General features: G+C 39.8%; 1 non-coding gene and 1 pseudogene across 1 annotated transcript; one reads left to right on the forward strand and one right to left on the reverse strand.

Moving 5' to 3' along the window:
* Nucleotides 1–19,666: 19,666 nt before the first annotated feature.
* LOC118915303 (U6 spliceosomal RNA) lies at nucleotides 19,667–19,773 on the reverse strand. The gene has a single exon (XR_005026031.1). It is a non-coding gene; the product is annotated as a U6 spliceosomal RNA (small nuclear RNA).
* Nucleotides 19,774–23,322: 3,549 nt separating this feature from the next.
* On the forward strand, nucleotides 23,323–23,984 carry LOC118915300 (securin-like; annotated as a pseudogene).
* Nucleotides 23,985–24,681: the final 697 nt, after the last annotated feature.

Raw genomic sequence — 24,681 nt, forward strand, 5'->3', positions numbered from 1 at the left:
AAATAGAAACTATAATGTTGTTCATTACTGGTACCAGAATAATACAAAGGAATAAAATTCCCCCTTTTTTCAAAAAGTACATTAATATAAATACATCAATCCATTACTTTTCCTTTTTTTCTGCAATATTTTGTTAAGTTTTAATTTTTTTAATGGCATGGTTTTACTTATAAAACTTAATAAAGCATTTTGCACTGTTTGCATTTCTTTTCTGTTCATTATTGTCACTTTGTTTAGTTTGGGATAATGACTGAAATAATTTTGTGGAGAGGAGGGGGTATGAAGCCCCTCGGGCATCAAATCCCTAGATGGGCCTCTGGGGGCACCTCTACTTGAGCCCCTTTCTCTTCAGCCCCCTCACACTTGCCTTTCACCAGCCTCTTCCCTTGGCACCTTCTAGCTTCAGTCTGGGAGGCTGAGCCTGAAACGGAGGTTTTGTACCAGTAAGGCCAGTCAACAAGCCCTTACACACACCTCTGTTTTTGACCTGGAATGTTGGGGATAACGTATACCATTTGTTCTCAGAATTCATATCCGTCTTCTCTGGAAACAGGAAGGATTTATACCATCCTCTCAAACAGCACACATTTTAGAACAAATTGGTTTAGTTTCTTGAGTCTCTTCCATTGAACTAAATGGTATCACAATGGCCTAAGAGGAACATAAAATAACCTTAGCTTAATAATTTTGGGACTTTGCCTAATAATATGTATTTTTTGAATTCTCAGTTTTAGCTTTAGGTACCCTACATCACTTAACTGTAGTTTTTAAATAAAATAGCAGAGAAATTTTAAATATGTGATAATATAACTTTATTGTGCAGGATTTAAAAATAGGATGAATTAAACTTCTTTGCAGCTGCTGAGATACTGAGAGAATTTGCCAGTAATGGGAAACTTTGCTTCCATTTCCAGCTGAAACAGATAAAAATGGCCCTGATATGCACAGTGTTATTTTTAAAAGAAGACATACACTTATTAAATTAGGTTTAGAAACTTGAGACTGCATGACATGAATCCTCTGAAACTGTTCAGAGTTGCTCTCAGGGAGGAATATTTCAGTTTCTGCATCTGCTTTTGCTTCCCCCTGCTGGCAGTTTGAGGTTTGAGGGTGAGTGACCCTCAGGTGCCACCCTCCTGGGAAGAAGTCATCACTGTACGGCCCAAAGAGCAGCTGAGACTGTGTCCCTTGGTTGCTGAGCCAACAGGCTGGGCAAATGGAAGCCAGCGTTTGTCTTTTCCTCTTATTTCTGGTTTGTAATTCAGGGACGTGAGATTGGTGAGTTTCCTCTGTCAGCCACCCCATCCGGTGGAGCCCTTGGAGTAACACTGCAGGAAGGGGAAGAGGAAAACAAGAGCATGGAGCTTACGTGTCTTTTGCTTTGGAAGGGGATTTATACTTGTTTTAATGATTTCTTTATAAAGACACTGCATGCAAAGAGAAAATTAAGGCTTTCGAATGTCAGCTCTCTAAAGAATATTGGTTCTGGTTCACTGATACAGAGGCAGGAAAATTCATAAGCTGAGTTCAATCATCGTGACTGATGGCTTCCAGAGAAAATCTTTAAAATTAAGCATCTTTATCTTTTAACAAAAGAGGCTATCTAGCTTTGATTTTTTTTAATTCCAAAATGTTTAAAGACTGATACTTCAAAGGAAAGAAGCTTAATCATAAAGGTGATACAATAGTCTTCATTTACATAATAAAGTCTTTTAATTTGGGCTGCGCCACCAGCCTTAGGCCAGTTTCCTTTTATCATTTTGAAATATTGGTGGATCAGTGAAATACACTGGGACCAGAAATAAATATTTTCACACTTAATTATGATTCGTTCCCAGTCTTAAAAGTCAATCTGTAGAGTTGAGTGCCTCAAAAACATTTTAAAGCCTTTGTTTTTCAAATCAGTGTTCACCTAGTTTAAGGAAACAATTATGAAAGTATAAGTAGATGTTGACTAGAAATAAAATACTAGTTGTGTTAATTTTATTAATTCATGGTTAATGAAGTTGAATGAGCCCCTGACTTGATCTTGTCTGCCCTAAAGCTTTCTGATCCCATTCTTCTCAAACAACCCCAGTCCTTGGCCACAGAGGGGTGATTAACAATCCTGGTGCTCCTTCTGTCTTGGCAGCAGGGGTTGACCAGGTGTGAGTCTGTGGCCACACAGCTCAGGCTTCCCTGGAGCTGACAGACTCAGAGGAAGAGAAGTCTCTCTCCACAGCTGGGTTGCTAAATTGGGTCAAGTCTGCTGCCACAGGAGACCAAGAGGCAAGTGTGACCAGGAATGTCACTGAGAGCTAGGCAGGAACCCTCCTGGCCCCCAGATCTCATCTCTCAGCCCTGGTTCCCCAACCCCAGCCTCTAGGTTTCTTCTAGTTCTCTGAGCAACAAATCATCTCCTTAAAAATCATTTGAGTTTCTGCAACTTGCAACAAAAAATCCCAGACTAGTGAATGAGCCATTTTTACAATTTCTGCATCATTGCCAAAAAAACGACTGACTATTTTTCAGTACCTGGTCTTGCTCTTCTGTCCCACGTATCTACATGTTTGTCCTTTCGCGTACAAACCTTAGAATCTATTGTTTCCCATCTTGAAAAAAAAAGCTGTCAGAGTTTTGCTTGATTTCAGGGTTTTGTTGAATCTATAGACTAGTTTGGGGACAATTAACTTCTTAACAATGTTGAGTCTTACAATAACATGGCAAATATCTCTATTTATGTCTACTCTTGATTTTTTTTTAGCAGTGGTTGAGGGTTTGAAGCATAGAGGACCTGTATATATTTTGTTAGATTTGTACTTAAGCATTTAATTTTTTTGGAAAGGATAATTTTCTATAATTTCAGTTTTCAATTGTTAATTACCGTTGGTAGGCGGTAGTTCCAGTGTTTGGTTTTCAAAGCCCATGTGTGTGAAACCTCGGGAGGTCAGTCTGAGTCAGGCAGTCTGTGTAACTTTGTTCTCAGATCTTTTGCTGAGCTTCTTTGGGTCTGTTGAGCTCATGCACAGTCTGGGAGTCGGCCTGGGACTTGCACATATGAAACTTAATCCCCTTCTCTCCGGGTTTAACTGCATGTGCTATCATGCAGTTCTCTGTAACTGGTGTTGCCCTTGGGCAAATTGATTAAAAGAGAGACCACAGGAGTTCCTTTTCCTGACTCCTCTCTCTGAGGAGGCGAATTGTCTCTGGACTTACTTTCACCCCTTTCTATGATAAATTTTGTTTCTTGTGAATTTATTTCTTTTTGCACAACATCCTTTAACAATTCTTTACTGAGGGTTTATGGGTGTTACACTTTCTGAGTTTTGGCCTAAAAACAGCTTTTTAAAAAAATCCCAATCTCGGTAATAATTTACCTAAGCTTACTAAAATTCTAGTCGTCATTACTGTCTCTTTGCATGTAAGGAGCCAGCGACAAATAAGCTGTCAGTCCAGCTGTCCATTGTCACAACCACTGACACAACAGCCTGCTCTGCACCATGCACTGTGCACAAATATGAACTCACTGATACTTCCGAGCAGTCCACTGAGGAATTGTTGTTGATAGTCCTGTGTCATGGATAAGGAAACCAAGCACCTACAGTTGAATCCAAGTCCACAGCCCATTGGTGACAGAGCTGGAGTGTGTATTTCTTAGCTTTATCATGCTCAGGACTCTGTTAGTTTAAGAGTTTAAGCAGTCTTCTTAAAGAAGACATAATATTTATTTGGTGGGGGGAGAACAGTGGTGAGGTGACAGAGCAATCTTTTGAGAAATGTGGTGTCATAAATCCACTGGACAAGGCTTATTAGGATTCTGTGCCAAACTCCTCTGAAATCATCGGTAAATTCTGTTTTGCTCAAGAAGACCTGTGTGCATGGGAACTCCTTTGAGGGACTCAGTAAAGGGCTGTGTTTCAGAGTAAGGTCAGCATGGCATAGAAAAAAGGCCAGACATAAAGGAGGAGGAACAGTAGGCTGAGGTCTTATGTCCACCAAGATCAGACAAGATTTTAGGGACAGCTTTGAAATGCCACATGTTAGAAGAAGCATAAAACCTAAATGTGATTTATTTCCATCAGGGGTTTAAACATTTTAACAGTAAGGTATTGACAAAGGGCCACATGGCAAAATACATGCCAGGAAGTTGCTCAAGCTGGCAGGGGAATGGAGATAGATAAGGAATGGGCTGTGACCAGTTGGGAAAAAGAAGGAAATTTTAAACTGGCCAATAAAATTAAGGCAAATGTAAAGGACTGCCTAATATGGATATAACTTGCTTGGGCAACGTCCAGGAAAGAATGTAAACCCTGTAGTACTCGGCCAATGAGGAACCAGGAGAGGGACTCATGTGGTAGGGAATAAATTACTTCCTCCAGCTGCCCTGGGTGTGCCTGCCCACCAGACATCCGATCTTGCAAGACCTCCATTTATGCCTCACTCTGCTGTTCTCTTTGTCTCCATGTCCACTTACTGAGTTTGGGCCAGTGAGCATATTTCTCACACACAGACCAGGGAACTGAGCTCGTCAGTTTCACCTCTAAATAAAGCACCCTGCCTTTAGCACACTGTATCAGGGGCTAGCAGGACAAATCTGGCCCACCACCTGTATGTGTAAAGCCTACCAGCCAAGAATGGTTTTTAGACTTTTCAGTGACTGTAAATCAAAAGAATAATATTTCATGATACATAGAAATAATATGTAACCCAAATTTCATGATACATACAAATAATATATAACCCAAATTTTGTCTTAACACAGTCACCTCATTTGTTTACATATTGTCGATTGTTGATCTGTTTTCAAGGGCAGAGCCAAGTGGTTGCAGCAGAGACCACATGGCCTGCAAAACTTTAAATGTTTATGCTCCAGCCTTTATAGAGAAAGCTTGCTGACCCCACACTAATCATCGATGGTGAGACAAGGTATCTGCATACCAAATATAACAAAACATCGCGGAACGGTTGCACTAAAACATAGATGCTTCATAGGGAACCAGAACAAAAGATATGGTTTTAGAAGATTAGAGATGATGAGAAGAGTAGAAAATTACTTAAGAGGGAAAAAACTCAGTGTCAACTGCATTTTTAATGATGGTGATAGCAGGAAACTGGACAAATAAACAGAAAAACATGTGTCTGAGGTAATTCATCATCTAACTTTTCTGAAGATCAGTTCAACGCCAGGCACACAGTCACCTGTGACACAGAATGATCCAGCACCAGATGCTACAGGTCATTTGCTCAACAAGTGCCTATTCAGTGCCTCCCATGGGAAGGTCCTGTGCTTAAGTCAATGGGTGGGAAGGATAGGAAGCCTCAGTTTTGGCCTTTGTACTCCAAGAAAAATGTAATGTACTTGTGGAGATATGAAAATATGTTGGATTATTGGTGACAATTGTGTGGCAATTGAGAAATTATATAACCATTCAGAAAGGAATAAGCTAAAAATCAACATTAGTTACCAAGGAAGGAACCCTAAAGGAGGAAGAAAGGGGTGGATTGGAGCTTGAAGACTGACTGGGGGCGGGGGGAATAACGCATTCCAGATGCGGACATGCAGGAGCAATGGCTTGGTGCTGGTGGGGGGAAGTGTATTCCAAAAGAGAAGAGAGACCAGCCAGGCTGAAGCAGGGGAGAAGCTAGAGACAGAGAGGTCCAGGGCATGGGCAGGGGTTTGAGAGGGTCTTGGAAAGCCAGGATGAAGGGATTCCTAGATTAACATTGGAGAAACCTTGTGTGTTTATGTAAAGAGTAAGGATAAGAAATTGGTATTCATCAAAATTATAGCACAGGGAAGAGTCCAAAAACAGAAAAACACCGAATGTGATGATATTCCAGAAGGAGAGATGAGCAGTAAGAAAGAGTGTGTACCTTAGGCCCTATGAGGTAGGAAAGAAACAGATAAATGAACAAATAGGTGATAAACCTAGAGCTTCCAAGGACAAAATAGAACAAGAGACAAGAAGAAAGATGGAAACCATGAGCCACTGCTGTGGATTTAGGGCTGGCGTGGCGTGGTCAACTGCTGGCCACACAACAAAGGCTTCATTTCCACAAGGATCTGGGGACCCTGGAAAACAGGCTCCTCAGAAATTGTCCTAAACAACTGGGGAGCCACAGACATCCCTCATCCTCCTCAACACGGGATTGGGAATAAAGGGGAAAGTGATCCAAGAGGGGAGAGATTCAGAGGACATTTGCTGAAGTGATCAACCATGACTGGGGGAGGATGAGATGTTCTGAGTAGACCCCTGACCCCTGAGTAATATTATTATCTCCTGACAAAGTAAATTCCTGGAGATAATGGAGTGAGAAAGTGTCATGTTAAAAAAATAATCACAATATCTGTATATTGGGGTAGCTGCTGAAAACACACAGCAGTTTTTTCCACCTATTTTTATTCTTCATATAATTTTTTTTCACCTTATTTCTTGATTTAAGTGTAGCAACAATGAGACTGAAATAGTGGCTACACCACAAGCCTCAAAAGCTAATTTGCTGCCAGATGCCCACTGGTAATGTCAAAACAGAGCAAGTAGAGCCATGAACTTGGAGAAGACCGCCATAAGAGGCGCTCAGCTCACAGATGAAGGCCCAGGGCCCTGTCTGCAAGGATGATAAATAGAGCCTGAGGACTTGGGTTCAGAGGTTTTACTAAAATGGCTGATAGCAGATGCTACTTTTTTTACTACCCCTAAGAACCAAGATTTTCACCATTTAGGTTGGTGACCATCACTAAAAATCTTGACTCATGCAATAAACAAAATTGGTTTTTTTGGTTTTTTTTTTTTTTTTTTGAGAGGGCATCTTATATTTATCGCTCAAATGGTTGTTAACAACAATAAAATTCTGTATAAGGGACTCAATGCACAATCATTAATCAACCCCAAGTCTAATTCTCAACAGTCTCCAATCTTCTAAAGTATAATGAACAAGTTCTTACATGGTGAACAAATTCTTACATAGTGAATAAGTTCTTACATGGTGAACAGTGCAAGGGCAGTCATCCCAGAAATTTTCGGTTTTGATCACGTATTATGAACCATAAACAATCAGGTCAAATATGAATATTCATTTGATTTTTATACTTGATTTATATGTGGATCCCACATTTCTCCCTTTATTATTATTATTATTTTTTTTTAATAAAATGCTGAAGTGGTAGGTAGATGTAAGATAGAGGTAGAAAACTTAGTTTAGTGTTGTAAGAGAGCAAATGTAGATGATCAGGTGTGTGCCTGAAGACTATGTGTTAATCCAAGCTAGACTAGGGCAATAAAACATCCACGGATGCAGATTTCTCTCAAAACAGGGGGGGAGAGGTTCTAAGCCTCACCTCTGTTGATCCCCAATTTCTCACCTGATGACCCCCTGCAACTGTGCCTGTCTTAGGTTGTTCCTCCCTTGAGGAATCTTACCCGTCTCTGGCTAACCAGTCATCTTCCGGGGCCATACAGGGAAATGTAAAGTTGGTAAGTGAGAGAGAAGGCATATTGTTTGAAAAGCTTAGCTTTTTACTTCTTTGCAGATTTATGCCCTGTGGCTTCTATGCCCAGCATTTGTCTTGAGGTATCTTTAGCACTTGGAGGCATTATGATACTCGGTAAATTTGATATGAGGCATGAATTCCATTTAAGGGTTGTAATTAGGAAGGAAGTATAAAATCTATAGAGGTTGCAGATGGAAGAAAACATGGGGAGATTGATTATTTCTTTGAAATACCTTCTTGTAGAGAAATTTAAGCATGTATAGGTTTTAAACTACTAATTAAATTGCACACGCACATTAACATAATAGGAATACAGTTACATAACCAAAGCAGATCTACAATTACCAGCCATCTCCAGTGAGGCCAAGAAAACCAGTTAGGCACCCTAGGAATTTATGAAAATTTGTCTATGATATGATGGATATTGTCCAACTGTACTTGAACAGTCTGAGAGAAATCAGACAAATTAAGACAGCCCATTCCTGGGAACTGTTCACATCCCATATGTTCTTTTAACAGTAGATAGTCTGTAGTTGTAAGATTTTGGAGTGCTACAACTTGCACTTCTCCTAATTCTTGGTTGAGTTCCAACAGTGTAGATCCAGTCAAATTTATTGTTTTACTGTATGCACAGGCCAGCTTAGATATCTCCTTCATTCCCATGGCAACTCCAGGAACCAGTGGGATGAATGCAGCTACAACTGCAGCATCGCCTGGAACTTTGTTAAGGTTTTTTGATGATCATCTTCTGGTATGACCCTTCCAGAGAGTGCTGATGTTGGAAGTTCTTCATATCGTATCTTAGTTCATTTTCTGGGTAGCCAAATTAGGCTTTGATCCTCTGTATCAAACAGACCGTTTGCCCACACTTTGATCTGCCCTTTATACCATTATGTAGAACTCAATGGAGGTCAACAAAGAGGAACTGCTTTTTGTTGTTGTTGTTGTTATCTTTAATCTACACTTACATGAAGTATATTATGTTTACTAGCTCTCCCCTATACCAGGTCCCCGCTATAAACCCCTTTACAGTCACTGTCCATCAGCATAGCTAAATGATGTAGAATCACTACTTGTTTTCTCTGTGTTGTACAGGCCTCCCCTTTCTCCCACCCCCAATGCATGCTAATCTTAATACCCCCCTTTTTCCTCCCCCCACCTTATCCCTCCCTACACACCCATCCTCCCCAGTCCCTTTCCCTTTGCTATCTGTTAGTCCATTCTTGGGTTCTGTGATTCCACTGCTGTTTTGTTCCTTCAGTTTTTCCTTTGTTCTTATACTCCACAGATGAGTGAAATCATTTGGTATTTCTCTTTCTCCGCTTGGCTTATTTCAATGAGCATAATACCCTCCAGCTCCATCCATGTTGCTGCAAATGGTAGGATTTGCCCTCTTCTTATGGCTGAGTAGTATTCCATTGTGTATATGTACCACTTCTTCTTTATCCATTCATCTACTGACGGACATTTAGGTTGTTTCCAATTCTTGGCTATTGTAAATAGTGCTGCAATAAACATAGGGGTGCATCTGTCTTTCTCAAACTTAATTGCTGCACTCTTAGGGTAAATTCCTAGGAGTGGAATTCCTGGGTCAAATGGTAAGTCTGTTTTGAGCATTTTGACGTACCTCCATACTGCTTTCCACAATGGTTGAACTAGTTTACATTCCCACCAGCAGTGTAGGAGGGTTCCCCTTTCTCCACAGCCTCGCCAACATTTGTTGTTGTTTGTCTTTTGGATGGCAGCCATCCTTACTGGTGTGAGGTGATACCTCATTGTAGTTTTAATTTGCATTTCTCTGATAATTAGTGATGTGGACCATCTTTTCATGTGTCTGTTGGCCATCTGTATTTCTTTTTTGAAGAACTGTCTGTTCAGTTCCTCTGCCCATTTTTTAATTGGATTATTTGATTTTTGTTTGTTTAGCCGTGTGAGCTCTTTATATATTTTGGACGTCAGGCCTTTATTGGATCTGTCATTTACAAATATATTCTCCCATACTGTAGGGTTCCTTTTTGTTCTATTGATGGTGTCTTTTGCTGTACAGAAGCTTTTCAGCTTAATATAGTCCCACTTGTTCATTTTTGCTTTTGTTTTCCTTGCCCGGGGAGATATGTTCAAGAAGAGGTCGCCCATGTTTATGTCTATGAGGTTCTTGCCTATGTTTTTTTCCATGAGTTTAATGGTTTCATGGCTTACATTCAGGTCTTTGACCCATTTTGAATTTACTTTTGTATATGGGGTTAGACAATGGTCGAGTTTCATTCTCCTACATGTAACTGTCCAGTTTTGCCAGCACCGTCTGTTGAAGAGACTGTCATTTCGCCATTGTATGTCCATGGCTCCTTTATCAAATATTAATTGACCATATATGTTTGGGTTAATGTCTGGAGTCTCTAGTCTGTTCCACTGGTCTGTGGCTCTGTTCTTGTGCCAGTACCAAATTGTCTTGATTACTATGGCTTTATAGTAGAGCTTGAAATTGCGGAGTGAGATCCCCCCTACTTTATTCTTCTTTCTCAGGATTGCTTTGGCTATTCGGGGTCTTTGGTGTTTCCATATGAATTTTTGAATTATTTGTTCCAGTTCATTGAAGAATGTTGCTGAGAATTTGATAGGGATTGCATCAAATCTGTATATTGCTTTGGGCAGGATGGCCATTTTGACGATATTAGTTCCCCCTAGCCACGAGCATGGGATGAGTTTCCATTTGTTAGCGTCCCCTTTAATTTCTCTTAAGAGTGACTTGTAGTACTCAGAGTATAGGTCATTCACTTCTTTGGTTAGATTTATTCCTAGGTATTTTATTCTTTTTGATGCAGTTTTAAATGGAATTGTTTTCCTGATTTCTCTTTCTATTGGTTCATTGTTAGCGTATAGGAAAGCCACAGATATCTGTGTGTTAATTTTGTATCCTGATACTTTGCTGTATTCCGATATCAGTTCTAGTAGTTTTGGGGTGGAGTCTTTAGGGTTTTTTATGTACAATATCATGTCATCTGCAAATAGTGACAGTTTAACTTCTTCTTTACCAATCTGGATTCCTTGTATTTCTTTATTTTGTCTGATTGCCGTGGCTAGGACCTCCAGTACTATGTTAAATAACAGTGGAGAGAGTGGGCATCCCTGTCTAGTTCCCGATCTCAGCGGAAATGCTTTCAGCTTCTCGCTGTTCAATATAATGTTGGCTGTGGGTTTATCATAGATGGCCTTTATTATGTTGAGGTACTTGCCCTCTATTCCCATTTTGCTGAGAGTTTTTAACATGAATGGATGTTGAACTTTGTCAAATGCTTTTTCAGCATCTGTGGAGATGATCATGTGGTTTTTGTCTTTCTTTTTGTTGATGTGGTGGATGATGTTGATGGACTTTCGAATGTTGTACCATCCTTGCATCCCTGGGATGAATCCCACTTGCTCATGGTGTATGATCCTTTTGATGTATTTTTGAATTCGGTTTGCTAATATTTTGTTGAGTATTTTTGCATCTACGTTCATCAGGGATATTGGTCTGTAGTTTTCTTTTTTGGTGGGGTCTTTGCCTGGTTTTGGTATTAGGGTGATGTTAGCTTCATAGAATGAGTTTGGGAGTATCCCCTCCTCCTCTATTTTTTGGAAAACTTTAAGGAGAATGGGTATTATGTCTTCCCTGTATGTCTGATAAAATTCCGAGGTAAATCCATCTGGCCCGGGGGTTTTGTTCTTTGGTAGTTTTTTGATTACCGCTTCAATTTCGTTGCTGGTAATTGGTCTGTTTAGATTTTCTGTTTCTTCGTGGGTCAATCTTGGAAGGTTGTATTTTTCTAGGAAGTTGTCCATTTCTCCTAGGTTTCCCAGCTTGTTAGCATATAGGTTTTCATAGTATTCTCCAATAATTCTTTGCATTTCCGTGGGGTCCGTCGTGATTTTTCCTTTCTCGTTTCTGATACTGTTGATTTGTGTTGACTCTCTTTTCTTCTTAATAAGTCTGGCTAGAGGCTTATCTATTTTGTTTATTTTCTCGAAGAACCAGCTCTTGGTTTCATTGATTTTTGCTATTGTTTTATTCTTCTCAATTTTATTTATTTATTCTCTGATCTTTATTATGTCCCTCCTTCTGCTGACCTTAGGCCTCATCTGTTCTTCTTTTTCCAATTTCGACAATTGTGACATTAGACCATTCATTTGGGATTGCTCTTCCTTTTTTAAATATGCTTGGATTGCTATATACTTTCCTCTTAAGACTGCTTTTGCTGTATCCCACAGAAGTTGGGGCTTAGTGTTATTGTTGTCATTTGTTTCCATATATTGCTGGATCTCCATTTTGATTTGGTCATTGATCCATTGATTATTTAGGAGCGTGTTGTTAAGCCTCCATGTGTTTGTGAGCCTCTTTGCTTTCTTTGTACAGTTTATTTCTAGTTTTATGCCTTTGTGGTCTGAAAAGTTGGTTGGTAGGATTTCAATCTTTTGGAATTTTCTGAGGCTCTTTTTGTGGCCTAGTATGTGGTCTATTCTGGAGAATGTTCCATGTGCACTTGAGAAGAATGTATATCCCGCTGCTTTTGGATGTAGAGTTCTATAGATGTCTATTAGGTCCATCTGCTCTACTGTGTTGTTCAGTGCTTCCGTGTCCTTATTTATTTTCTGCCCAGTGGATCTATCCTTTGGGGTGAGTGGTGTGTTGAAGTCTCCTAGAATGAATGCATTGCAGTCTATATCCCCCTTTAGTTCTGTTAGTATTTGTTTCACATATGCTGGTGCTCCTGTGTTGGGTGCATATATATTTAGAATGGTTATATCCTCTTGTTTGACTGAGCCCTTTATCATTATGTAGTGTCCTTCTTTATCTCTTGTTACTTTCTTTGTTTTGAAGTCTATTTTGTCTGATATTAGTACTGCAACCCCTGCTTTCTTCTGACTGTTGTTCGCTTGAAATATGTTTTTCCATCCCTTGACTTTTAGTCTGTACATGTCTTTGGGTTTGAGGTGAGTTTCTTGTAAGCAGCATATAGATGGGTCTTGCTTTTTTATCCATTCTGTTACTCTGTGTCTTTTGATTGGTGCATTCAACCCATTAACATTTAGGGTGACTATTGAAAGATATGTACTTATTGCCATTGCAGGCTTTAAATTCGTGGTTACCAAAGGTTCAAGGTTAGCCTCTTTAGTATCTTACTGCCTAACTTAGCTCACTTATTGAGCTTTTATATACACTGTCTGGAGATTCTTTTCTTCTCTCCCTTCTTGTTCCTCCTCCTCGATTCTTCATATGTTGGGTGTTTTGTGCTGTGCTCTTTCTGGGAGTGCTCCCATCTAGAGCAGTCCCTGTAAGATGTTCTGTAGAGGTGGTTTGTGGAAAGCAAATTCCCTCAGCTTTTGTTTGTCTGGGAATTGTTTAATCCCACCGTCATATTTGAATGATAGTCGTGCTGGATACAGTATCCTTGGTTCAAGGCCCTTCTGTTTCATTGTATTAAATATATCATGCCATTCTCTTCTGGCCTGTAGGGTTTCTGTCGAGAAATCTGATGTTAGCCTGATGGGTTTCCCTTTATAGGTGACCTTTTTCTCTCTAGCTGCCTTTAACACTCTTTCCTTGTCCTTGATCTTTGCCATTTTAATTATTATGTGTCTTGGTGTTGCCCTTCTTGGATCCTTTCTGTTGGGGGTTCTGTGTATGTCCGTGGTCTGTTCGATTACTTCCTCCCCCAGTGTGGGGAAGTTTTCAGCAATTATTTCTTCTAAGATACTTTCCATCTCTTTTCCTCTCTCTTCTTCTTCTGGGACCCCTATAATACGGATATTGTTCCTTTTGGATTGGTCACACAGTTCTCTTAATATTGTTTCATTCCTGGAGATCCTTTTGTCTCTCTCTATGTCAGCTTCTATGCGTTCCTGTTCTCTGATTTCAATTCCATCAATGGCCTCTTGCATTCTATCCATTCTGCTTATAAACCCTTCCAGAATTTGTTTCATTTCTGCGATCTCCTTTCTGGCATCTGTGATCTCCTTTCGGACTTCATCCCATTTCTCTTGCGTATTTCTCTGCATCTCTGTCAGCATGTTTATGATTCTTATTTTGAATTCTTTTTCAGGGAGACTGGTTAGGTCTGTCTCCTTCTCTGGTGTTGTCTCTGTGATCTTTGTCTGCCTGTAGCTTTGCCTTTTCATGGTGATAGGAATAGTCTGCAGAACTGGGACGAGTGACGGCTGGAAGGACTTCCTTTCTTGTTGGTTTGTGGCCCTCCTCTCCTGGGAGAACAGCGGCCTCTAGTGACTTGTGCTGCGCAGCTGCGCGCAGACAGGGTTTCTGCTTCCTGCCCGGCTGCTATGGAGTTAATCTCCGCTGTTGCTGTGGGCGTGGCCTGGCTCAGGCAGCTACTCCAAAATGGTGGAGTCGCGTTGGAGCAGGAGCGGCTGGGAGGCTATTTATCTCCGTAAGGGGCCTCCCTGCTCCCTCAGCCCAGGGGTTAGGGTGCCCAGAGATCCCGGATTCCCTACCTCTGGATTAAGTGACCCGCCCTGCCCCTTTAAGACTTCCAAAAAGCACCCGCCAAAACAAAACAACGCCCACCAAAAAAAAAAAAGAGAAAAAAAAATTTTTTAATTAAAAAAAAAAAAAAAGGTTTTTAATTAAAAAAAAAAAAAAAGGTGGTCGTTCGTTTTTCTTTATTCTCTGGTGCCAGCCTCAGGCCTCTGCTCACCGGTCTTTCTGCGCTTTTTCCCTAGCATTGGGGTCCCTATCCCTTTAAGACTTCCAAAAAGCGCTCGCCAAAACAAAACAGCAAAAAAGCAAAAAAAAAATGGTCGCGCGCTTTTCTTATGTCCTCTGTCGCCCAGCCTCCAGTGCCTGCTCACTGTTCTTGCTGCCCTGTTTTCCTAGTATCGAGCACCCTGCACTCTGGCCCGGATGGCTGGGGCTGGGTGCTCGGCAGTCCTGGGCTCCGTCTCCCTCCCGCTCTGCCTGCTCTTCTCCCGCCGGGAGCTGGGGGGAGGGGCGCTCGGCTCCCGCGGGGCCGGGGCTTGTATCTTACCCCCTTCGCGAGGCGCTGGGTTCTCGCAGGTGCGGATGTGGTCTGGATATTGTCCTGTGTCCTCTGGTCTTTATTCTAGGAAGGGTTGTCTTTGTTATATTTTCATAGATATATGTTGTTTTGGGAGGAGATTTCCGCTGCTCTACTCACGCCGCCATCTTCCGCCCCTCCTCCCATTGTAATCTTTTTCAACAAATATTTATCAGGCCCCCACTACAGCCCAGACATTTTTCTAGGTGCTGAAGATTCAACTCTAAACAAAACACACATGAAGGATTGTAACTCCATGGAACTTGGTACCCTGCCTTGTCCACAGTAGGACTCTTTAAAGCAAACCAACTTTTAAAAACTGTTAAATATAACACAAACCCAGAAAAACTGCCTAAAACACATGGACATATTAATGAATTATTAGGCAGTAACACCCCCACCTCCCACAGGACCCAGAATCCTGCCCATCAGCCAGGAGTCTCCAAGGCCCCCCTCACCACCTCGCCCTCCCCAACAGCAGCCTCAGATGCCACTGTGAGGAGCAGAGGCAGAGTTCAGAACCCTGCCCCCAACATTCTTCTGAGCATTACCGTGCTCTACAAAAGGAACATCCTACATTTTTCCTTCAGTTCAACAGGATTTACTTGCAAACCTTTACAAGACAGCACAACTCAGACATGCATATTAGACACATGACTTTCACTTTATATTATCAAGTAAATGTAGCAGCTCCAGGCAAGCTTATTCCTGATTCACAGCTAATTTCAAGAACATAAAGTTGTAAAAGACTCAAATGCCTAATTCTATCATGGTGGGATGAAGAAATTAAAGCGTTATTTAGAATAACCTCAGTGCCAGCCTCAAATGAGTGATGGTAACATCGGGGAGGCTGTCTGCAGTCATGTGGAGTGATGTTAAGAGGTGACCCAAACTCTAACAGTAGAGGCTAAACCTAACACGAGCCATAACCATAACCTCCCCCTACACTTAACACAAAACGTTACCCTAACCCTAATCATAAATCCAGCACCTAACACTCACCCTCACCCTGACTCACACGGAACTGTAACCCTTAACCTGACTCCCATGCTAACACTCAGCCTAAACCCAAATCCAAACTCTAACCCACACCATAACCCATCCTAAACCTAACCCAACCTCTAACCCAACCCGTAATCCTACCCACAACCCCTCTCCCTATGACTCCCCCTCATCACCTACACATCACCATAACCCTAAACCTCAACCTCACCTTTACCATAACATAAAAACAGAATCTTAACTCAAACTATAACCTGAACCTCCCCATGTACCTAAACATAAACCAAACCCTAATTCTAAGCTTGGAAACTCACCCTAAGACCTCACCAACGTCCCTACCTTCAACCACACCTAACCATAACCCAAAACCTATACATAACCCTAACCCTCACACTGAAACCAAACCCTAACTCTAAACATAATCCTGTCTTCACCCTGAACACTGAACCATAAACTAAACTGTAATCCTAAACCTGGCCACTCAACATAACCCCTCAACCTCACCGTCACCCTCACCAACACCTAACCATAACCAGAAACCTAAACCTAACGATAACCCTCACTATGAACCCAAAACCTAACTCTATTACTAACCCCATCCTCGCTTAACACTTAATCCTAAACCTACCCCTAATCCTAACCCTGACCACTAACCCTAACCCCTCACCCTCACGTTCATACATACCAGTTATGTTCACACATCATATTTTCTAGGCATTCCTTTCTAAGCATTCTCTAAACATGTTTTCAAGGACCTACAATGTCCTTGGCACTTTTTATACAGATAATGGCATAGTAAACAAATACAAAACCTCTTCCTTCAGTGCTTACATTCTAATGGATAATATGAACAATAGTAAGAGAAGTAAAAAGAACACCGTGTTAAAGATGAGCTGTAAGAGAAAAATACACAAGAGGGGTTACAAATATTGATGGAGAAAGGTTAATTTTCAGATGGAATAGACAGGGACAGTCCTGCAAAGAGATGACTGTAGTCTAAACATCTGGAGGAGATGAGGGCTCTGGCCATTCTTCCCTGTGAGAGACCATGCCTAACGGAGAGATGACAGAGCCTGAGGTGGAGTGGGCCTTCAGGCTACAGAAACAGCCAGAAGGCCAGAAGGCAAGTGCGAGCACATGAGATCGCAAGACAGGTTGAGGAGGCAGGTCACGCAGAACCCCAGAGACCAGACCAGGGGCTTTGGCTTTTTTTTTTTTTTTAGATAATTATTTTTTATTGAAGGGTGGTTGACGCACAGTATTACATTACATTAGTTTCAAGTGTACAACACAGTGGTAGAACATTTATATACATAATTCTAGGTTCCAGCTATCACCCTACCAAGCTGTTACAATATCTTGACTATATTCCTTACGCTATACCTCACATCCCGGTTACTTATTTATTTTACCATTGGAAGTCTGTCCTTTTTTTTTTTTTTTTTGTGAGAGCATCTCTCATATTTATTGATCAAATGGTTGTTAACGACAATAAAATTCTGTATAGGGGAGTCAATGCTCAATGCACAATCATTAATCCACCCCAAGCCTAATTTTCGTCAGTCTCCAATCTTCTGAGGCATAACAAACAAGTTCTTACATGTAGAACAAATTCTTATATAATGAATAAGTTACATAGTGAACAGTACAAGGGCAGTCATCACAGAAACTTTCGGTTTTGCTCATGCATTATGAACTATAAACAGTCAGTTCAAATATGAATACTCATTTGGTTTTTATACTTGATTTATATGTGGATACCACATTTCTCTCTTTATTATTATCATTTTTAATAAAATGCTGAAGTGGTAGGTAGATACAAGATAAAGGTAGAAAACATAGTTTAGTGTTGTAAGAGAGCAAATGTAGATGATCAGGTGTGTGCCTGTAGACTATGTGTTAATCCAAGCTAGACCAGGGCAATAAAACATCCACGTATGCAGAAGATTTCTCTCAGAACGGGGGGGGAGGTTCTAAGCCTCACCTCTGTTGATCCCCATTTTCTCACCTGTTGGCCCCCCTGCGACTGTGCCTGTCTTAGGTTGTTCCTCCCTTGAGGAATCTTACCCGTCTCTGGCTAACCAGTCATCTTCTGGGGCCATACAGGGAAATGTTAAGTTGGTAAGTGAGAGAGAAGCCTTATTGTTTGAAATGGTTAGCTTTTTACTTCTTTGCATATTTATATCCTGTGGCTTCTATGCCCAGCATTTGTCTTGAGGTATCTTTACCACTTGGAAGAATTATGATACTCGGTAAATTTGATATGAGGCACGAATTCTATTTAAGGGTTGTAATTAGGAAGGAAGAAGAAAAGCTATAGAAGCAGCAGGCGGAAGAAAACATGGGAAGATTGATTATTTTTTTGACATATCTTCTTGTAGAGTAACTTCAGCATGGATAGGTTTTAAGCTACTACTTAAATTGCACACACACATTAACATAATAGGAGTATAGTTACATAACCAAAGCATATCTGTAATTACCAGCCATCTCCAGTGAAACCAAGAAAACCAGTTAGGCACCTTAGGCATTTGTGAAAACTTATCTATGATATGATGGATATTGTCCAACTGAACTTGAACAGTCTGAGAGAAATCAGACAAATTAAAGCAACCCATTCCTGGGGAATGTTCACATCCCTTATGTTCTTTTAACAGTAAATAGTCTGTAGTTGTAAGATTTTGGAGCGCTACAATTTGCACTTCTCCTAATTCTTGGTTGAGTTCCAACAGTATAGATCCAGTGAAATTTGTTGTTTTACTGTATGCACAGGCCAGCTTAGATATCTCCTTCACTCCCATGGCAAGTCCAGGAGCTGGTGGGATGAGTGCATCTACAGCTGTAGCAGTGTGTGGATCTTTGTTGGGGTTTTTTGATGATCATCTTCTGGCATGAGTCTTCCAGAGAGTGCTGATGTTGGAAGTTCTCTTTCATATCGTATCTTAGTTCATTTTCGGGGTAGCCCAATTAGGCTTTGATCTTCTGTATAAACGCAAACAGACCCTTTGCCTACACTTTTATATGCCCTTTATACCCTTGTGTAGAACTCATTGGAGGTTACCACACAGGAACTGCCCTTTTTTTGTTTGTTTGTTTTGTTTTGTTTTTGGTATCACTAATCTACACTTACATGATGAATATTATGTTTACTAGGCTCTCCCCTATACCAGGTCTCCCCTATAAACCCCTTTACAGTCACTGTCCATCAGCATAGCAAAATGTTGTAGAATCACTACTTGCCTTCTCTGTGTTGTACAGCCCTCCCTTTTCTCCTACCCCCCCCATGCATGTTAATCTTAATACCCCCCTACTTCTCCCCCCCCTCATCCCTCCCTACCCACCCATCCTCCCCAGTCCCTTTCCCTTTGGTAACTGTTAGTCCATTCTTGAGTTCTGTGATTCTGGTGCTGTTTTGTTCCTTCAGTTTTTCCTTTGTTCTTATATTCCACAGATAAGTGAAATCATTTGGTATTTCTCTTTCTCCACTTGGCTTGTTTCACTGAGCATAATACCCTCCAGCTCCATCCATGTTGCTGCAAATGATTGGATTTGCCCTTTTCTTATGGCTGAGTAGTATTCCATTGTGTATATGTACCACTTCTTCTTTATCCATTCATCTATCCATGGACATTTAGGTTGCTTCCAATTCTTGGCTATTGTAAATAGTGCTGCGATAAACATAGGGGTGCACTGATCTTTCTCATACTTGATTGCTGCATTCTTGGGGTAAATTCCTAGGAGTGCAATTCCTGGGTCAAATGGTAAGTCTGTTTTGAGCATTTTGATGTACCTCCATACTGCTTTCCACAATGGTTGAACTAACTTACATTCCCACCAGCAGTGTAGGAGGGTTCCCCTTTCTCCACAGCCTCGCCAACATTTGTTGTTGTTTGTCTTTTGGATGGCAGCCATCCTTACTGGTGTGAGGTGATACCTCATTGTAGTTTTAATTTGCATTTCTCTGATAATTAGCGATGTGGAGCATCTTTTCATGTGTCTGTTGGCCATCTCTATTTCTTTTTTGGAGAACTGTCTGTTCAGTTCCTCTGCCCATTTTTTAATTGGGTTATTTGTTTTTTGTTTGTTGAGGCGTGTGAGCTCTTTATATATTCTGGACGTCAAGCCTTTATCGGATGTGTCATTTTCAAAAAATATGGAACGCTTCACGAATTTGCGTGTCATCCTTGCGCAGGGGCCATGCTAATCTTCTCTGTATCGTTCCAATTTTAGTATATGTGCTGCCGAAGCAAGCACGGCTTTGGCTTTTATACTGAGCACTATAGAAAGGCATGGCGTGGTAAATACACTGAGAATTTTGGCCTTATTTAAATTTTCTTATTTTTACTGAAAATTTAAATAACTTTTAAACATGTGCTTCTTCTGTTTTGGAAAAATGTTAAAGAAAACATTTAGTGTAAAAAAAGAATACCAAATTATATTCCTTGGTTTGACAACCTAATAGTTTATATATGCTTTTTTTTCTCTTTTTCTCTAATACTGATATAACCATTGTTTAAGTGCTTTTCTGACAATTTATGAGACAGTTAAATCAAGATAGCTTAATATTTTTTAGGATTATAATGTCAACATTTCTTTAAAATTTCATTCTATGTCATATAATTCATTTAGAATTCAGTTGTGTAATCACTAATATGCTGTTTAATTTATAAATCATGAATAAACATGGCATTAACAAATGCATGTGCTGTGTCTGTGGAAAAGCAATTACCCATAAATGCTGTAAATAATGTTTAGCTTTTCTCCTACAAAAGTCTCCTTGATTAAGAAACAATACACTCGAGGAAAACTACAGTCATGTCACAAAAGTCAGATGAGTACACTGGGTCTGCACTATTTCTGCCACACAATTTTTCAACACCTGTTGATCAGTCAATCAGAGGAAACCTCGGGGGCTGAAGATATGCCAGCTCTGTGGAAATTCCCTCCCAAAATAGCTACGGCTGAGCAAATTGCTGGGCCAACAGAAGGAGATGATGGACAGAACTCAGGATTTTGTGTGGCAGGGCAACTGTCTTTGATGGTTGGCATTTTTTCAATGTTTAAATCCTTCCTTGGTCCAACAGCTGATTTCCCCCTTTACCATGCTCTTCCTTCCTTTCTGGTTTCCCAGGGAGTGGCAGCCGCATCCTTCACATCAGACTTTTTTTGGTAAGCAGTTTCTGGAATTGTTGTACAGCTGTCTCTAAATGTCTGAGGTCACCACTCTACTTGCAGGCTTGATATTCCCTTGCCAAGTCTCTCCATGAGGCATGTAAAATGCAAACTTTAAAAAAAACTAAAGGCTGTCAGTTTTGATTTAGGTCAAATAAGTCTCAAAGCCATTTTTAAATACCCAATTATTTTGGTAGATTTGTCTTTTCCTTGTATGAAGGAAAGAAAAACCCAAATGGCTTCATACAGTTAAGTTTCACATTTTTTAAAAACAGCAAACCAACTCAATTTAAACCATTAAAATGCTCAGCCATGCAAAGATTCTTAAGTTTTGTAAAGATATATTCAAACTGTAAAAACTGTTGGTTTCCTTCCTATTTCCCTTAGCATCATATAATGAGCTTTTTTCTAAACTAATATAAATACTTCAGAAAATTCACTATTTATGGCCACTTCAAAATTCCACGAGTTTTCTAAGCTGTTCCATAAATTGTATTTAAGTTACTTCAATTTTTTGCTATTATATACAATGTGAAATTGAACATGTTTTTATATAAAGCTTTCCCATAGTTATGATTATGTCCACAGAGCTAATCTAGGCTATAGTGGGTCAAAGGCCATGACATTTTTAAGTTAGCCACATGAAAATGAATGTTCATGTATGCAGAAAATGGTCTACTTGCAAATGCAGCTGATCGTTTGCCAATCAGCAGGTGAAAGCTGACCCACAGTACAGCTGACCTTGTTAAGATATTTAAAATCATCAGTGAAGTTTATTTTTAATTTTCCAAATTGAAACATAGTGAATTCAAAATCTCATTAATTGATTATTCTCTATTATATACCCAAAGGACTTCAAAAAATTTTACTCTCTAGTAGCTACATCAGTCAAGAAATGATTTTAAAAGATTGAAATGACTTCAAGTTCATTGTGTGTTTAATTTTTGTCTTTTTTTATGGCAAGTGCAATGCAAGCACAAATTTCAAATACAAAATGGAGGAAAAAAGAATCAAAAATTACCTTTACTATTACTTCTAGATATAAATAACTAGTATACAATGTGTTTGTTTCACTTAGTGTATTTAGAATATCTCTTCCATATCACTCCTTGTTATACTACAGTGGAAAGTACATTTTCAAAATTATTATTAAGGAAGAGTAGGAGTAAAAACAGTAATAGTGGAGATAATACCTGATGCCATTTTTTACCTCCAATGGCATTTTCAAAAGTAACAATAAAACATGCACATTGGAGTAAAGTTCCCCAACCCAGCCACATTCACAGCCAGTCAGACTGCATTTGAGCTCCCAGATTAACCACTGTTACCTTCCAGGAAAACCTTGAAATTTCTATTCGTATGCCAGGAAAGAGAATTATAGACATAGATATAGATCTAAAGACAGAATTATACATACATATAATACGAGGATGCTAGACTCAGTTATATTATTTTTACCCCAATCCTATCCTGAAGATAGTCTCCTAACTGCATATTTACTCATTCTACATCCTTTTCTTCCAGTTTGTGTGAGTCTAAAGAACATTTATTTTGTTGAATGAAGTTAAATGGGAATCCAGTTCTTTAAACTGTAGTGAAAGGTAGGTCAGTGGAATTGAACAAGGCCAAGAAATAGACCAAAATTCATGTAGTTATTTAATATATGCTGCCATTTCAATACAATGTTCTTCCTATACAAGAATAAGATATGCCACCCCTCTTAATCCATTATCCATCCCTTATTTATCTATTTTTTTGGTTTAAATATTTTTATTTTATTTTATTTTTATTTTGGTATCATTAATATAAAATCACATGGGCAACATTGTGGTTACTAGATTCCCCCTATTATCAAGTCCCCACCACATACACCATTACAGTAACTGTCCAGCAGCATAGTAAGATGCTTCTCTGTGCTATACTGCCTTCCCGTACCCCCAAACCCCTGCAGAGGTTATGTGTGCTAATCATAATGCCCCTTCATCCCCTTATCCCTCACTTCCTCCCCACCCTCCCCAGTCCCTTTCCCTTGGGTAACTGTTAGTCCATTCTTGGGTTCTGTGAGTCTGCTACTGTTTTGTTCCTTCAGTTTTTTCTTTGTTCTTATACTCCACAGATGAGTGAAATCACTCGTACTTGTCTTTCTCTGCCTGGCTTGTTTCACTGAGCATAATACCCTCTAGCTCCATCCATGTGGTTGCAAATGGTAGTATCTGTTTCTTTCTTACTGCTGAATAGTATTCCATTGTGTATATGTACCACCTCTTCTTTATCCATTCCTCTACTGATGGACACTTAGGTTGCTTCCATATCTTGGCTATTGTAAATACTGCTGCGATAAACATAGGGGTGCATATGTCTTATCCATCTCTTATTTTTATCTATAAGGCATTGGTTAGTTTTCCACCAATCCTGAAGGGCTCCTCCTGCTCCAGCACCTTTCCTTTTTGCACGGTCTTCCGGGACACTTTCCCATGCTAATTCCTCTAGGTAAACCATATATCAGTTTCTCTAGTTCTACAAAAAGTGCTATTTTAATTGAGACTGTATGACATTTATAGATTATTTTTATGAAGGATTGTTTATGTTAAAAATAGTTCTTCTTGGAGGCCTGGCCTGGGTTAATTCAGAATGGCTACTCTGATCTTTATTGACAAGAAAAATGGGGAATCAGGCACCTGTGTGGCTCCTTAAGGACAGGAAGCTGGGGTCTGGGTTGTCAGTCAAAGCTTTAGATGGGAGATCTCAGGTTTCAACACAGTGTGTTGACAAAATGTTTGATGCTCCACCAGTCTTACCAAAAACTGCCAGAAAGCCTTTGGGAACTGTCAGTCAACAGAGCTACAGAAAAGTTGGTAAAGACTAATGGACCCCTCAAACAGAAGCAGACAACCTTCTCTGCCAAAAAGGTGACTGAGATGACTGTTAAAGCAAAAACTTCTGTTCCTGCCTCAGAAGCCACCTATCCAGAAACAGAATAACTCTTTCTCTTCAATCCTTTAGATTTTGAGAGTTTTGACCTGCCTGAAGAGCACCAGATTGCACACCTACCCTTGAATGGAGTGCCTCTAATGATCCTTGATGAGGAGCTGGAACTTGACAAGCTGCTGCACCTGGGCCCCACTTCACCTCTGAAGATGCCCTCTCTACCGTGGGAGTCTAACCCGTTGCCATCTCCGAGCATTCTGTCAACTCTGGATGTTGAATTGCCACCTGTTTGCCATAACTTAGATATTTAAATTTCTTAGCCCTCTATAGTTTGTATGTTTTGTATTAATAAAGCAATTCCTTAACAGTCTCTTCCTAAAAAAAAAATCAGTTCTTCTTGTAGCATTCCATTTATCCATTATTCCATTCCTTTCTCTTCTTCAGTACAGGTCAATACCTGCACATTAGTTGTTAGTATTCCTTGGTGTTTCATCTTTTTTACCTTGTGCTGCATCACATGTGTGTGTGAAATAAATATGTGTATATACATGCACACACATGCACATATACTTAAGATACCTTAATATAGCATGTTAAGGTAAAGCCATCCCATACAAAAAAATTTTAATTGAGAGTGGATGTTAAATTTTGTCCAAAGACTAATTAATAATCTATGGAGACAACTATATAGCCTTCTCTTTTAACTTATTAGTATAGCAAATTAAATATTAGATCTTCGGATGATAATTAAGCCAACCTTCGTAACTTGGATAAAACTCATTTGTCCATGGCGTATTCTTTTAATAGAATGTTGACTTCTATTTACTAACAATTCTTTCAGATTTTATATTACTATTCAAATCACCATTCTGTACTTTTCTCTTTTTGTTCAATTTGACATCCATGTTATTCTGTCTTTGTAAAGCAATGTTAAGCTTATGAAACCTGCTTTTGAAATTAATGTTACTGTATTTTAAGCCTGGAATAATAACACTTTCTCTACACTTGAACCTTATAAACCAAATTGAAAATGAGATCGCAGTTCTGATTAAGGATCATAAT

This window comes from Manis pentadactyla, chromosome 1 (assembly GCF_030020395.1).
Source record: "Manis pentadactyla isolate mManPen7 chromosome 1, mManPen7.hap1, whole genome shotgun sequence".
NCBI lineage: Eukaryota > Metazoa > Chordata > Mammalia > Pholidota > Manidae > Manis > Manis pentadactyla.